At 34.5% G+C, this 13,780-nt stretch overlaps 1 protein-coding gene across 1 annotated transcript in view; it reads right to left on the bottom strand.

The window, feature by feature from the left end:
- The window catches only part of SCGN (secretagogin, EF-hand calcium binding protein), a 64,091-nt gene that overhangs the window by 16,643 nt on the left and 33,668 nt on the right, over positions 1 to 13,780 (bottom strand). The window lies entirely within an intron of this gene.

Below are 13,780 nucleotides of genomic sequence, written 5' to 3'. Positions count from 1 at the left end.
TATTTGTTGAATTCAAATGAAATTTGCATATCTAAGTAACTATTTTTTAAAAATCATACATACTAAATACATTAGAAAGATACAATGAAAGGGCCAAGTGACTTTTAAGGGGAGAAAAGTTCCTACAAAACTGGGATTGATTAGAGAAGGTTTCATACAGGATTTGGTATGTGAGTTGAGTATTTCTAGATAGGTAAGGATTCACCAGATAAGGGGAATAGAAGATGAGGATTCTAAGTGTGAAGAGGAACAAAGCAAAAATGGTAAAGAAGGAAAACATAGGACAGGTAGGAGAGAGGAGAGGAGAGAGGGGGAGGAGATAAGATGAGATGAGGAGATGAGTAATAGTCTGGTTTCCCTGCCGATGTGATGATATAGAGGAGATTATTAAGAGGTCAGGATAACTAGAAAGAATGAAGCAAGGGTATATTTCTAAGAGCTTTGATTTCCAAGTTAGAGCTGACAGCTTATATCCATCATGCTATTACTATCTGGTTCATATTGTAATTGGGAAGGAAAACAGCTCAGCCAAAATTAATTAGTATATGTTCTGTAGCCCCACCTATCGTTCTCAAGTAATGGTAATTGATGTTCATGTTTCCATCAGTTTAATTCCACAACATATGTACAGAAAAGTCATGGAACTCCACAGAACTTTACTCTCTCCAACAGACTTATAAAGACAGGACATTTTTCTGATTTAATGGACCAAACCTACAGGTCCAGAATTTGACTCTATCATGAGCTAACACTGTGTACAGAGTTCTGAACCATATCCTACTTCATTACTGCTAAATTACTTATGAATGATGTTCTTTGGGTTTTTTTCTTTCACAGCACCCTTAACTAGTTTCTTTTAAAATTTTATTAACGCATTATGTGTTTATATCACAGATGTGAAATGCAATGTGCACTCTCCATTCATGACAACCACCACTGACAGTATATATGACATTATTCACAAATACAGTCCTCCATCCCTGTACTGAAAGAAAGTACATAATCTCCAGGATTATGATTTGTCAATATAATCCATTTGTGTTCTCTTTTTCATTACTACTAAGTGTTCTTTCATATAACAATATTCATTATTGTAAAATGTTTTTTTATTATTGCATAATTTTCTTTGGATGTTTAATAAATGCTTGTTAAGTGGTTTCCTCAGTAGTTCATATAAGCCTTCCTTTGTTTCTTGGAATTTTTCTTATTCCCCATTTCTTATGGCACAATAAAATTCATGTATATGCCACAACTAGTTCAAAGATCTCCAAATAAATAGGTAACATTTTTTCCTATTGTTGGTAATTATAAAAATTGTGGCTATGGATATTTGGTTACATATAGAGCCTTTCTTTTTTGTCTTTGACCTTTTTTAGGTTTATTCCCATTAATAGGACTTCAGGTTAAAAATGTAAGAAATAATTCTGTGATTTTTCTCTATAATTAAAATTCCCCCCCCCCCAGAATAGTTGTTCACAACTATATCCAAAGTTCACAACTATATCCAAAGTGTTCTAGTATGGTCTATCTTCTCAAAGACTTTTCATCAAGACTATTTCTGTCTTTTGTCATGTTTATCAACCTTCTTCGTATAAAAGGAATCTTCAACATAGTTTCATTTAAAAGTCCCTCTGGGTCTCATGATAGATTATTTGATGAGTTGTGACCACCCTCCCCCCCCATCTCACACACACACATAATATCTGGGTGCTCACATAAGTGCAAAAACAGTTGTGAATCATAACACACTGGAAGGAATTGCAAATAGCCTTTACTGACGCAGATGTTGCTTGTGAATTAGGAATGAAATAAATCAGAAGCAATAGGGAAGAGGAGAGAGGTCAGAGAATGCAATTGCCTTCCAGTCTCCTTGTATCATTATCATTGTCTCACATGAAGGTCTCTATTTTGCTGGTCTGAATTAGATCCCCAGCAGCCACTAGCAGGTGGCTCCTGTAACAGATTTGGCTAGTGAGTCACAGAAATAGAATAATAGAATTTTGGAATTAAAAGAGACTTTAGCACCCATCTTAGTCCAACCCATGCCTGAAAACAAATTCCTTTTACAACTACTCAAAAAGTAGTTATCCAGCATTTGCATGAAGACCTCCAAAGACAGAGAAGTATATGTCTTCTCAAAGAGCCTATTTATATATTCAACTAGCCAGTTGATAGGGAGTATTTCTTTCCATCAAGTCAAAAATTGTTTCATTTTATTTTCTACACATTATACCTAATTCTTCCCTCTGGGACCAAAGGGACCAATTCCAAGTCCTGTCTATTTGACAGCTCTTTAAATATTCTAAGGCATTAATCTCTTCTCCAGCTTATGTGTGTCCAAATTTTTCAACAGACTATTTTTACCCATAAATTTGAGGCCCTTCCTTCAACATCTTCATTATCTTCTCTGAATATTTTCTGGCTTGTTATCTGTAACTCACTTTATATTTCATAAGTTTTTTTTTTTCACTCACAGGAAAAACTTCCCATTTATCCTGTTCAGTCTCATTCTGTTCTATTTTGCCTGATGTTTTAACCTGTCAAGAATGTTTGCATTCTGGATTTTTTCATTTGTTGTATTAGCTATTTCCTTTCCACCTCAAAATGGTCAAGATATTACTGCAAAAATACTAAAACTGGAACAGTCAGGCTCTTCCCTCACCCCAAATAGCTGTTAGTAGATGGCTATTAGGTAATTGTTTAACTGATTTTAAGGCAGTTTTTTCACTCTTCCAAACAAAAATAGCCGTATTTATGACGAAAAGAAGATTAGAGTCTAATAGAGGGGTTATTATTTTGTGTGTGTGTGTGTGTGTGTGTGTGTGTGTGTGTGTGTGTGTTAGATATTTTTGCCAGTCTATTGAAACCCATGTATGACTTTCTAACATTATGTTTTTAATATACAAAATATTAATACACAGGATTTCAAAGGAATCCAATTAAATTTAAATGTAGTTTAAGGACAAAAATATTCTTAATGCCACAATTCAGGATTGAATAACTAGGAAGAGACTTTATACAAGCCTTTGGAAGAGATTCAGGTGAATAGCTCATGCTTACTGACTATACTTATCAATATGGCTTTTTGACTTGATTCTAAAAATTCATAGTCCTTTATAGCTATTTCTGGGCCTTGTAAAAGAGAAAGAAGTAGGGGATTTTGAGGAACTATTGAAGAGAGGAAAGACATTGAATTCAATTCTTTTGGTTTTATTTCTAGCAAGAATGTCAAGACTGATGTTTTCATTCTTCTAATAACATCTAGTTATTAATTACTGGACAAAAATTTCATATTTAGAGTATCATCAAGAGAAAAATTAATGTTTATAGATGGCCTAAAAACATACATATTTTGGCATCCTTTGCCCACTTTCCTACTACTCTGTCACCAACTTGTCAGAACCTGAAGGAGACTACACAGGATTGGGGACCATTTTATGATTGTTTCATGGGTCATCACAGTCAATTCTATATTTTTTTTCTGATTATTTTTTGTGCATTGAAATATGACATGAGTACTTCCCTTTAGAAGCTTATAATCTAATATTGGGGGGAGAAGCCATATACACAAATAACAAAAGAGATAATGAGATAAGTATAATGGATAGATCCAGACAAAGTGCTATGAAGAATCTGAGGAGACAATGATGGCTAAGGGTCATAGGATCATAGATTTTGAGCTGAAAGGGATCTTTGAGGCCACATTAATGTAAAGTGTAAAATGCTTAATTTTACATTTGAGGAAACTGATGTCCAGAGAGGTTAAAGAAAATTTCTGAAGTCAAATTCAAACTCAGGTCATTCTGACTGCAAGACTGGTGCTCAGTCTTCTGTATATGGGAAGAAAAAAAATCCAGCTGGCATTAGAATGGTAATAAATGTGTTATATTATGGGGGTAGCAGAAGATAGGATAATAGGAGGCGTCATGAAACAGGTGGTATTTAATATTTTTTTAAAATAAAAGTTTGGTTTCACTTGCTAACTAGCTTGCTTTTCAAAAATTAAAAACATTTTTCTCCATCCAGATCACTAATTTTTCTTTTTCTCCTACCTCATATTGATGGCATATCCTTATTATATTGTTATACATAGATTTCATTAACATGCTGTTTCCTTCCTTGCCCAGGCCATTAATCAGGAAGTCAAATAAGACTAGTTTAACAAAATCTTCCTTCCTCTACTGCTAGCTCATTGAATATATTACCAAGGCTCATCTAGCATTTCTATCAATTTTTAAATGTTACCATACTCATTCAAGCCATCTTGAAGTCATTTATTAAGTAAAACCTAGTGAGTAAAACATTTGATTCTAAAAAAGAAAGAAGGAAAGAAAAAAGGAAGGAATAGAAGAAAGAAAAAGTTGCCTGAGCAAAAGCAGAAGGTTTCATGTCCTGTGATACACCTGATGCTTTTCCCATTGCAGGATTCTTCTTATACTACAATTCTGAACAGTAGCAGACTTAGTGGGTCCCTCAGGACATGTACTATTTCCGTAATCCACATTTCCCAAAATAATCTCATTGGACAGGGTCAGTTACTGTTATTCATTCATATCAGAAAAACGGAATGAATATTCAAGATAATTCTCAAAGACACCTTGTCTTATGGATAGATAGGTTCCAAAAGTCTCCAGATGGATACATTTTAGTTGAACAAGTACTCTTTGCAGTAGCCATCAACTAAATGCACTTAGTACTTAACGTGGTGATGTAATGGTTCTCTAGTTCACACATAATCAGAATACTATAATGATGTAATTGTAATAGGGTATTTAAGGGTTGAGAAAGACTGGAAAAGAGACATTCTATTTTTGATCATCCTCCTGGAGGCTCTCTTGCCTCCTACATTCTGCCACTAAGACCAAGGGCTGGGGCTGAACCTGAGATCCTCCAGAAAGCAAACCTGGATATTACAGTTATGGAAGAGCAAGAAATAGATGGACTGGGAAATAGATGGAAGAGGTAGAAATAAGAGGAAGGAGGCGAAGAAATAGATTAATAGGTGAAGGGAGACAAAAATGTAGAGAAAGAGGGTGAAGGAGGAGAGAGGTGAAGGAAGAGAGAGACTAATGGAGACATAAAAATATGAAGAGAGAGAGGGAGATAGAGAAAGAAATAAAAGAAGGGGGAAGGGGCCAGAAGGGTAGGAAGAAAAAGAGGGAGGAAAAGAAAAAGGAGAGAGGGAAAGAGATGGAGAGAAGAGTGGGGGCAGGGGGAGATAAGGGAGCAAGGAAAGAATGAATATTACAGACTGAAGTGTTATTGCATAGTGCAGTTTTGAGTAAGGAAAATCTGGATTCAAATTTCACCTTTGGCCCTTATCGAATGTTTCTGCTTAGTCACTGATTTTTTCAACAACAACAACAACAACAACAAAAAAAAAAAAAACAGCTTTTATTTATGAGATTAGATTTTACTGATCTTATCTTAGCTGATCTTCAGGACAACTGTGTGAAAAATATCTGCCTGAAGCAAGGATTCTGATGCCCCATTTACAGATTAGGAAATTGAGATACAGTGACTTGCCCAAAATGATGCCAGTAAGTTGTAGAATCAAAATTTGAATTCATGTCTTCTGATCAAGTCCAGTGTGTTTTTCATGACACCATGCTGCCTTGAATTCTTCCCCATTCAAATGTAGAGACTATTAACACAAAAGCTCTGCCTAATGGGGTGGTAGGAATTTAGCAGCACCTATTAATGTTAATTTTGTTGTTGTTCAGTCATTTCAGTCTTGTCCAATTCTTCATGACCTTATTTGGATTTTTCTTGGCAAAGATAGGGGAGTGGTTTACTATTCCCTTCTCCAGCTCATTTTACAGATGAGGAAACTGAGGCAAACAGGGTTAAGTGACGATCCCAGGGTCACACAGCTAATAAGTGTTTGAGGCCAGATTTGGACACAGGAGGACTCATCTTTCTGACTTCAGGTCCAGTACTCTATCCACTGTGCCACTCCACTGCTCTTTTAGTTACCAGCAGTATTAGGCCATCCATTTTAAAGCCTTGCCTCAACCCTTAGCTCATTTTATATTCATGGTAATACTTCCCTCTCCCCATAGAAGTGCTTTTCTGACCCTTCTGCTTTCCCACTGACTTTCCTCACCATAGTTCCTGTTGAGTATATGATACGATATCAATTATTGGGACTATTTGTGGATTTAATGAGATGGAAAGTCAATTTTTCTGGCTAATCAGTTTGCTGGTGTTAAGGTTTGGAAGACAAGCCTGATGATGATCAAGGTGTTGCTGTGTTATTTTCTTTTAAAAATTGTAATGAAGCCAGACTTTCTCTTTGTGGCCTTTCCCTCAAATTATTTAATTCTCTATCAGGTTTTTTGATCAGTCTTCAGACAGAGCCTTAGAGGACCAAGCAGATAGTATTCTTAGTTGTATTGCTATTCTTCCTTTTCAAACAAGTTTAAAAATTGGTAGAATATTATGCATTCAGATTTTAATTTGATGATTGTTATACATATGTGGTTAGACCATGTTTTGAACTTTCCTTCCATAATACTTTATGCTATTTCCTCATCTCCTTTCATCTAGTGACTTTCTATCCATTCCTTAAGGGCCAACTTTAATATCATAACTTCCATGAAGGTAAAGAGAAGAGATCCACTAGGATTCTCTCCTCCCCATTCTCACCCATATGTACACCTTTAGGGCTCCCAATAACACCTTTTTCTAGCTTTCTAACTCAGTTATCACTATAATGCTCTCTCTTTATTTAAAAAAAATAGATTAAGTTTCACTTATTAACTAATTACATAAGCTTAATTTCTTAAAAGGCTGTTACTATTAGATACTATTAGATAACTATATATAAAACTATATAACTATATATATATATAACTATATATATATATAACTATATATATATATATGTATATAACATATATGCTGATTCTCCTTAAACCTTTGACATAATGCCTGAAACCAGTAAGGAATTAATAAAATTTGTGGGATAAATGTTGTTAAATATATGGAAGAGAGGGTACCAATAAATAGAAGAAATTCAAGAAGTCTTGAAGAGTGCTAGTGAGAGATTTGAGGAAGTGGAAGTTACAAGGGTAAACAGCTTTTTCTAAGAGTTTGGCTGTGAAAAGAAAGAGGGATGTGATATAATAATTTGAGAGGACTGCAAGGTTCATTTAAAGTTTTTAAGGATGGAGTAGGGAAGATGATTTGATTGTCTCTATATTATATCAAAAAAAAAAAAAAAAAAAAAGAGCCAGTGGATAAAGAATGATAGGAAATGCTCAGAGGCAAAAGTTCTCAAAGGTTAATGTGAGGAGATGAAATTGAGACACAAATAATGAAGCTAACCTTATTCTTTCCTGTTATCTTTTCCTCTGAAACTACAGAAAAGGAAGAGAGAATGGGATGTACTTGATATTGAGGAGATTTGAAATGTAGAATCCGGGAGAAAATGGAGCTCATAAGGAGTGGTCTCAATTTCCTTGATATATAAGTATATATACTTTCCTTAATAAGTATAAAAATCCTTTGTTGAGTGGGAAGTAGTGAAGTTTTAGAACTGATTTGAAGAGCAAAGAGAAGGTTTGTAATGTACTTATGTTCCATTTGAAGTACATTTAATCCCCCAAATATTTTTTAATCATACAACCTGCTATGTGTCTGTGCCTCTGTTCTATACAAAATTGATTTTTTGATTCCACAGATAAGACTTCACAATTATCATCTTTTTAAATTTAGCTCTAGAATTTTGACTTTGTCAATGTTATTTCTCCTAGATTTGTAATATCTGAAAAATTGCTAGGCATGCCATCCATGCCTTTTATCCAAACTATTGGATAAACCCTTACCTGAGTAAGATGGACCCCTCCTGCCAATTCTAAAAATTTCCTGAGCTAAAATATTGTTTCACCCTGTCCTCTTGTTGGTTCTACCTCTTCAGGACCTGTCTTGGGCTGCTATTTTATGTTTGCCCAGAAGTGAATATGGGAGAATTCCAGTGATTCACTGTTTACTCCATCATCTTGGCTCCCAAAAGTAGAATCAGCATCAGAGATTTTATCAGATTTTTGCTGAGATAAAGATAGTCTATTAATTTTGGAAAAAAAAATCCAAAAAAACCCCTCAAAACAAAACAAAACAAAAAACTAAAGTTAGCCTGGAATGAACTGTTCTTGATGAATTTAATTCTTCATGATCACTGTTTCCTTTTTAAATATACATAAACCAGCACTTTAATAGTTTAGAATAGAGTGTTAAACAAATGCCCTGTGAGTCATAAGTGGCCCAAATATTTCAAGGTAGATTAAAATATAATTGGGAAGTATTTAATAAAATAAATAAAAATATAATAAAATGTAAATAACATTACATTTTAAAACTAAACCAATGTGTGATGCACAGGAATTCTTATGTATGGATCAGTATCCTCCATTTTTATTTGAATTTGATACAATTTCTCTAGAATTTTTCTACTCTAGAATAATTCCAAGAGTTGAAGCAAGATATTCATTTGGATCTTTCATTTGCAAAATCTACTCTCTTCTCTTTATCAAAAACCTGAACACCATTTATTCTACATCAATTCTGCCATGGATCTTTTCTTTTTTTAAGATCTTTCAAAAATCATTGTATCTGACAAGACTTTCAGGACCCCGAATGTACTTTGAATGAAAGCAGCAATCTGAACTTATTAAGGATAGCTGGACATTCTGATTCTCTGTTCTATCCAATCCAAAGATCATCCTCCTTGACAAATAAAATAGAAGCATCTGTGTACTTTTCAAATCTGTGTCTCTTTCCCAAAGCCTTGAAAGCACTAATGAAAACACAACTTCTCCTCATGAAGTCTTCCCTAGAAATAGTTTCTATATTCCTCCCAGCAGTAACATCTGTGCTCAAATCAATCACCAGAAGTGGATAGTAGTTACCAAGTTTGACAAATATTAACAGATATCTCACACACTGACAAGATAGCAAACTTCTGTTATTAGAATTAGGTCAACAAAAAACTTTCTCAGTCACCTGGAGTGGAGAATCACCAATTATCACTACTTGGCTCATTTTTATCTATCTTCCTGAATGATCTCTTCCCTGAAGGCATTGATAAATACATTATTCCTTAAAGCAATGCTCCCTAGACTTTTTGGATTGTACATCCTTATTAATAAAATCTTTTTTACCACATATTCAAAATATACAATTTATTAACATCATAGTACTAAAATATTGTGTACTTTATAACATATGCAAAACAGAAATTAAAAAGGATTAAATATAAAATAATATATTAACAGTATCTTATTTTAGTGGCAAACATTTTTAGCTCACTTTAAATGACAGTTTTAAAAATGAGAACAATGTTGCAGTTTTTAAAATTGGTTTAACAACTTGAGATATAGGAAGTCCAATATCATAACTGAATTCGATTTATTCCAATATCTTGTTTTAATTGATGTCATGGCTGAAAAAGATATCTCACAGGGCAAATGAAAAGAGTACATCATTGGTTGCACTCAACAAATCAAGATACTAAAGTTTTTAATCCTATCCACCAGCTATGCAAAGGTTTTTTGTTAAAATTTAGCCAGAAATTTTTCGTGCAGTCAGGATTGGAGACAGGGATGGTCTCTAAAGGTTAGGTTCCAGTACATACAGTGACTTTTGCAGGTAAAAAGAAAGGAGACAGTGGAAAGACAGAAGATGACAAGATGCCCAAGTGAGCTCTGTTTTTCTCATGGTTTATGGAGTTCTTCATTTGCTTCCAAGGTGTTAGGTTATTTTTGTGTGTATATGTCCATTCTCCATCCCAAGAGGCTTATTTGTACACTCAATCTCTTTCTGCCATCCAAAGTGAGGACCCAGAAGTGTCCTTATTCCAGAGGAAGCAGAATCTGCCTATTCTGGACAAAACATGGGCTCTTGGCATCAGGACTTAAAGGATGCGCACTGTTACTCCAGCAGATGTGAGGCCAGGAGAAAACAAGATTCAGTTGGGGAATGACTACCCCCTTGGGGAGGAATGTACATGATAGTCTAATGAAGTATAGAAGGGGGAAAGATCATTGGAAGTATGCAGTGGGCTCCCTGCATGTGAGCTTAATAGTTGTGCTGGTTTTTCTCAGTTTTAATATTCTCTTCACATATCCCATTGAATGCACACTTCCTGATGCACATATCACTCCTTTTGGAGGATCATTGCATTTCAAGTGGCTACTCCTTTCACAGAAGGTACAAATAATTCTTTTTGCTATAAGAAGAACTACATTTCTCAACTCCTGAGTGTTCGGTAGTCTTACTTCCTCTTCTTCTGAGTATTACATCCTTTCATCTTACAAGTTCTTGACATATATCAAAATTTTCTGTTTCCCCCTCAGCTCCATTTTCTTCATTAGTGTCCCCTTTAAGCCTCTCCCTCTTTTCCCCAGGAAAAAAAAAAAGATATTCTTCCTAGTTACTTGGAGAGTAGAGAGGAATTCTTTGACCTTATCTACCTTTTCTTATCAGAAGGAAACTATTCTGCATCAAGTTTAGAAAGTCACTTGGCTACAGCAGAAAAACAAACATACTTTTTATGCAGGTCCAAGCAATTTCTCCTTGCTCTCCATACTTTCCATAAATAGGATCCCTAATGACCTCTGTTACTAGGTATAGAATAAACTGACATAATCCAGAGGATGTCAGCTTATTATTTTTTCTGGTCACTTACAGTCAAAGTGAAAACTTCTAACATGAAGATTATTTTAAAGTATTTAGTACCAATAACCGACCCCTATATTCATGGATAGAAGAAAAAAATATTCTTGAAAACCAGAGTGATACCATTCTGGTTTATTCACTATAGAAATGATTTCCATATTGGTAGACTCATGAGATACTAAGGCCATATTTTTCCTCCTTCCCTCTGTTCCAATTTCTACCACTGGCTTTAGGGATAAAAAAATAAAAATCAATACAAATAATTTGATTCACAGAATCCTGAGAACCTTCCCACCACTCCAACACACATAAATATATCCATATCTATATATAGAGAGACATGTATACAAATATATGTTATGACACATGGAAGACATGTATGTTCTCCACCTGCTTAATTGAAGAATTAATGTTCATAGTCTCCTATTAGAGCATCACTCATTTGATCCTCTTCTAAAATGTATGAGTTTTAAAAAATCTGATCACTCTCTTTATTTTGTAGCTAGCAAAAACCAGGGCATTAAGGGAATAGATGTTTTGATGCTAGAATGAATGATTGGTAATACTATAATTATGCTAGAACAAAATGCTTATTTGTGAAACACAACTCTGAGGAAGTTAGAGATATGTGAAATACTTGGCAGGCAATGGGAAATTGCCAAATGTCTTCAGGCAGGGCTGAGGAATGACAGAAAGAGATAGGTATAAGGCCCTCTGGCACATAGTAGGAGGTAAGAAGGTGAAAGAAATAAGCTTGATCTCCATCATAGTTTGGGCTAGTGCACCATGACTGGCTATCTTGTTAAAGATGTTTAATTATTTTTTAAGAAACAAAAAAATTAAAGTCAACTGTTTTCAAAGAAAGTGCTCTCTGCAATCCAGAGATTCTGAAAGCCAGTATTTCATTTGGTTCAGCCTGTTTAATCAATTAATGAAATTGAGATCATATCATTCAGTGGCAACACAAAACAATGTCAATAATTCTTCAATTAAAAAACTTCCTAGAATGTTATGTGAATTTCCTCAGTCAATTTCATTTTTATTCATTTTCCAAATTATCTTTCTATTAAAGGATTTCAGAGAAGCTTGAATCAATATGGGACCTAGAGATTTCTCTGTATTTAAGAAACACTTTCCTGCTTCTGGGATTTCCTTTTCTGCTCTTTATTGTTGAACATATATTTGCTCAGCATTTCTATCACTGCTTTACTAGCAATGAAAAGAGATAAACTCAGCAATGATCACCATGATTGAGATCTGTCCTAGGATTTGATTTTATTCTTTGTGCTATTAACAAATGATTACATCTAAGATAATTTTGTTTTTGAACTAATATAGGCTTCTTTTGACCAGGGATCGAGATAGAAGAGTACAAGAACACTTGATTGGGGGGCTTAGAATTTAGTGCAATCTAGAGCAAATCTTAGCATGTCACAGAAACTGTGACACAAGATCAAATTATCTTTCCCAAAGTCATAGTAATTAAGTTTGAGAGTCAGGAAATCTTAGTTTCAGCTTGTTAGGTAACCCTAAGTCATTTACTCTTTAGGAACCTTCATCTTCATCATCTACAAAATGAGATGAATAATTTGGTATTCTCTCTATATTGAATTCAATTAAATGAACATTTATGAATATTCTAATATGTAAAAGGACACTGTACTAAATGCTTGAGATATAGAACCATTACTAGAATGGGACTTTGCCCCACGCCCTCAAATTTAGAAGGTGCCCAAATCACTTTCAGGTCAATGGATGGAGGGCTACTCCGTAACTACATCATGGTTTTTTACCACTACTAATACTGTGGCCAACTAGGAAGATATTAAAAAACCTTTATTTAGAATTAGGTAATTATATGTCAATTCATACTGAAAATTCAGGTAGATACTGTACTAGACACTGAGAAAGAATCAGAAGAATCTACATGGCTTAAAGGATCCTCAGAGACCATCTGATTCAATCCCTCATTTTACAAATGAGGTAACAGCCCCTGGGTAGATAAGTGACTTGTCCAAGATCACTCATTCAGAGTACTGTCAGTACTCATTTAGAGAGAAAGCCAACAGCTCACTATCTAAAGGGGAAGGGAAATAAAATACAATCATAATATAAAGTAGAAAATACTTGAAAATATAGAAAAACACATGTTATGAGCAATGACTTCTGGCTGATTGGAAGGAAGGAAAGAATTAGGAAAGATTTCATGGAGTAACCAGCACTTGGGATTAGACCTTAAAGAATGGGAAATGTGGGAATGGCATCCCAGTTTTAAGCAAATATATGAAATCAGGAAAACATTGATTATGTTTAAAAAAACACAAGTACCCTATTTTGTCTGTAGCATTTGATATACAAAATCAATTTAATTAATAAACATTTCTCAGGTACCTCCTATAAGTAAAGATCATTGTCCTAGGAGCTGGGGATATAAAGACTGAAAAAAATGACACAGTTTTGACATAATGCCTGTGCTCAATCTAGTTAGTAATTTATTAGTCAGAGAGATTCTGAGCTGTTGCATTAAGCTGTTGGCAAAAGATTTCGCAAAGCTTGAATGGACAAAATGTGGCAGATGGTTAGGTGTGGTGCTCACAAAGAGATAGTGACTCTTGTCATTTCCAAGATGATGATAAAATCATTAACAGAAAGGGAAGGAAAAATAAGGAAAAAGCAGGTTTTAGATTAGAGGAAAGATCAATTTGATTCTGAGCATTGGATTACATAATGTTGTAAGGGATCTTAGAAATAATCTGCTTCAAAACCTTTATTTTATAGTTGAGAAAAGCCTGGTCCCAGTAGGCCATGTGACTTGCCCCAAATGATATAGATAGCAAAGAGCAGAGCTGGGTTTTGGACATGTTCCAAACTATTTTTGCTACTACACCAGAGTGAGTTTGAAATATTAGCAGAATATCTTTAACATACTTTGGATCACTTGCAATTTAGGGGAAGGCTTGGGGAGAAGGGAAGGAAAAAAATTAGAACACAAGGTTTTGTAAGGGTGAATGTTGAAAATTATCCATGTTTATATTTTGAAAATAAAAAACTTTAATTAATAAAAAGAAATATTAGCAGAAACTACAGTGGGGACATCTAACAG

Source organism: Sminthopsis crassicaudata, chromosome 1 (assembly GCF_048593235.1).
Source record: "Sminthopsis crassicaudata isolate SCR6 chromosome 1, ASM4859323v1, whole genome shotgun sequence".
In the NCBI taxonomy this organism is placed as follows: Eukaryota; Metazoa; Chordata; class Mammalia; order Dasyuromorphia; family Dasyuridae; genus Sminthopsis; species Sminthopsis crassicaudata.
This window is presented reverse-complemented; position numbering and strand designations above follow the sequence as displayed.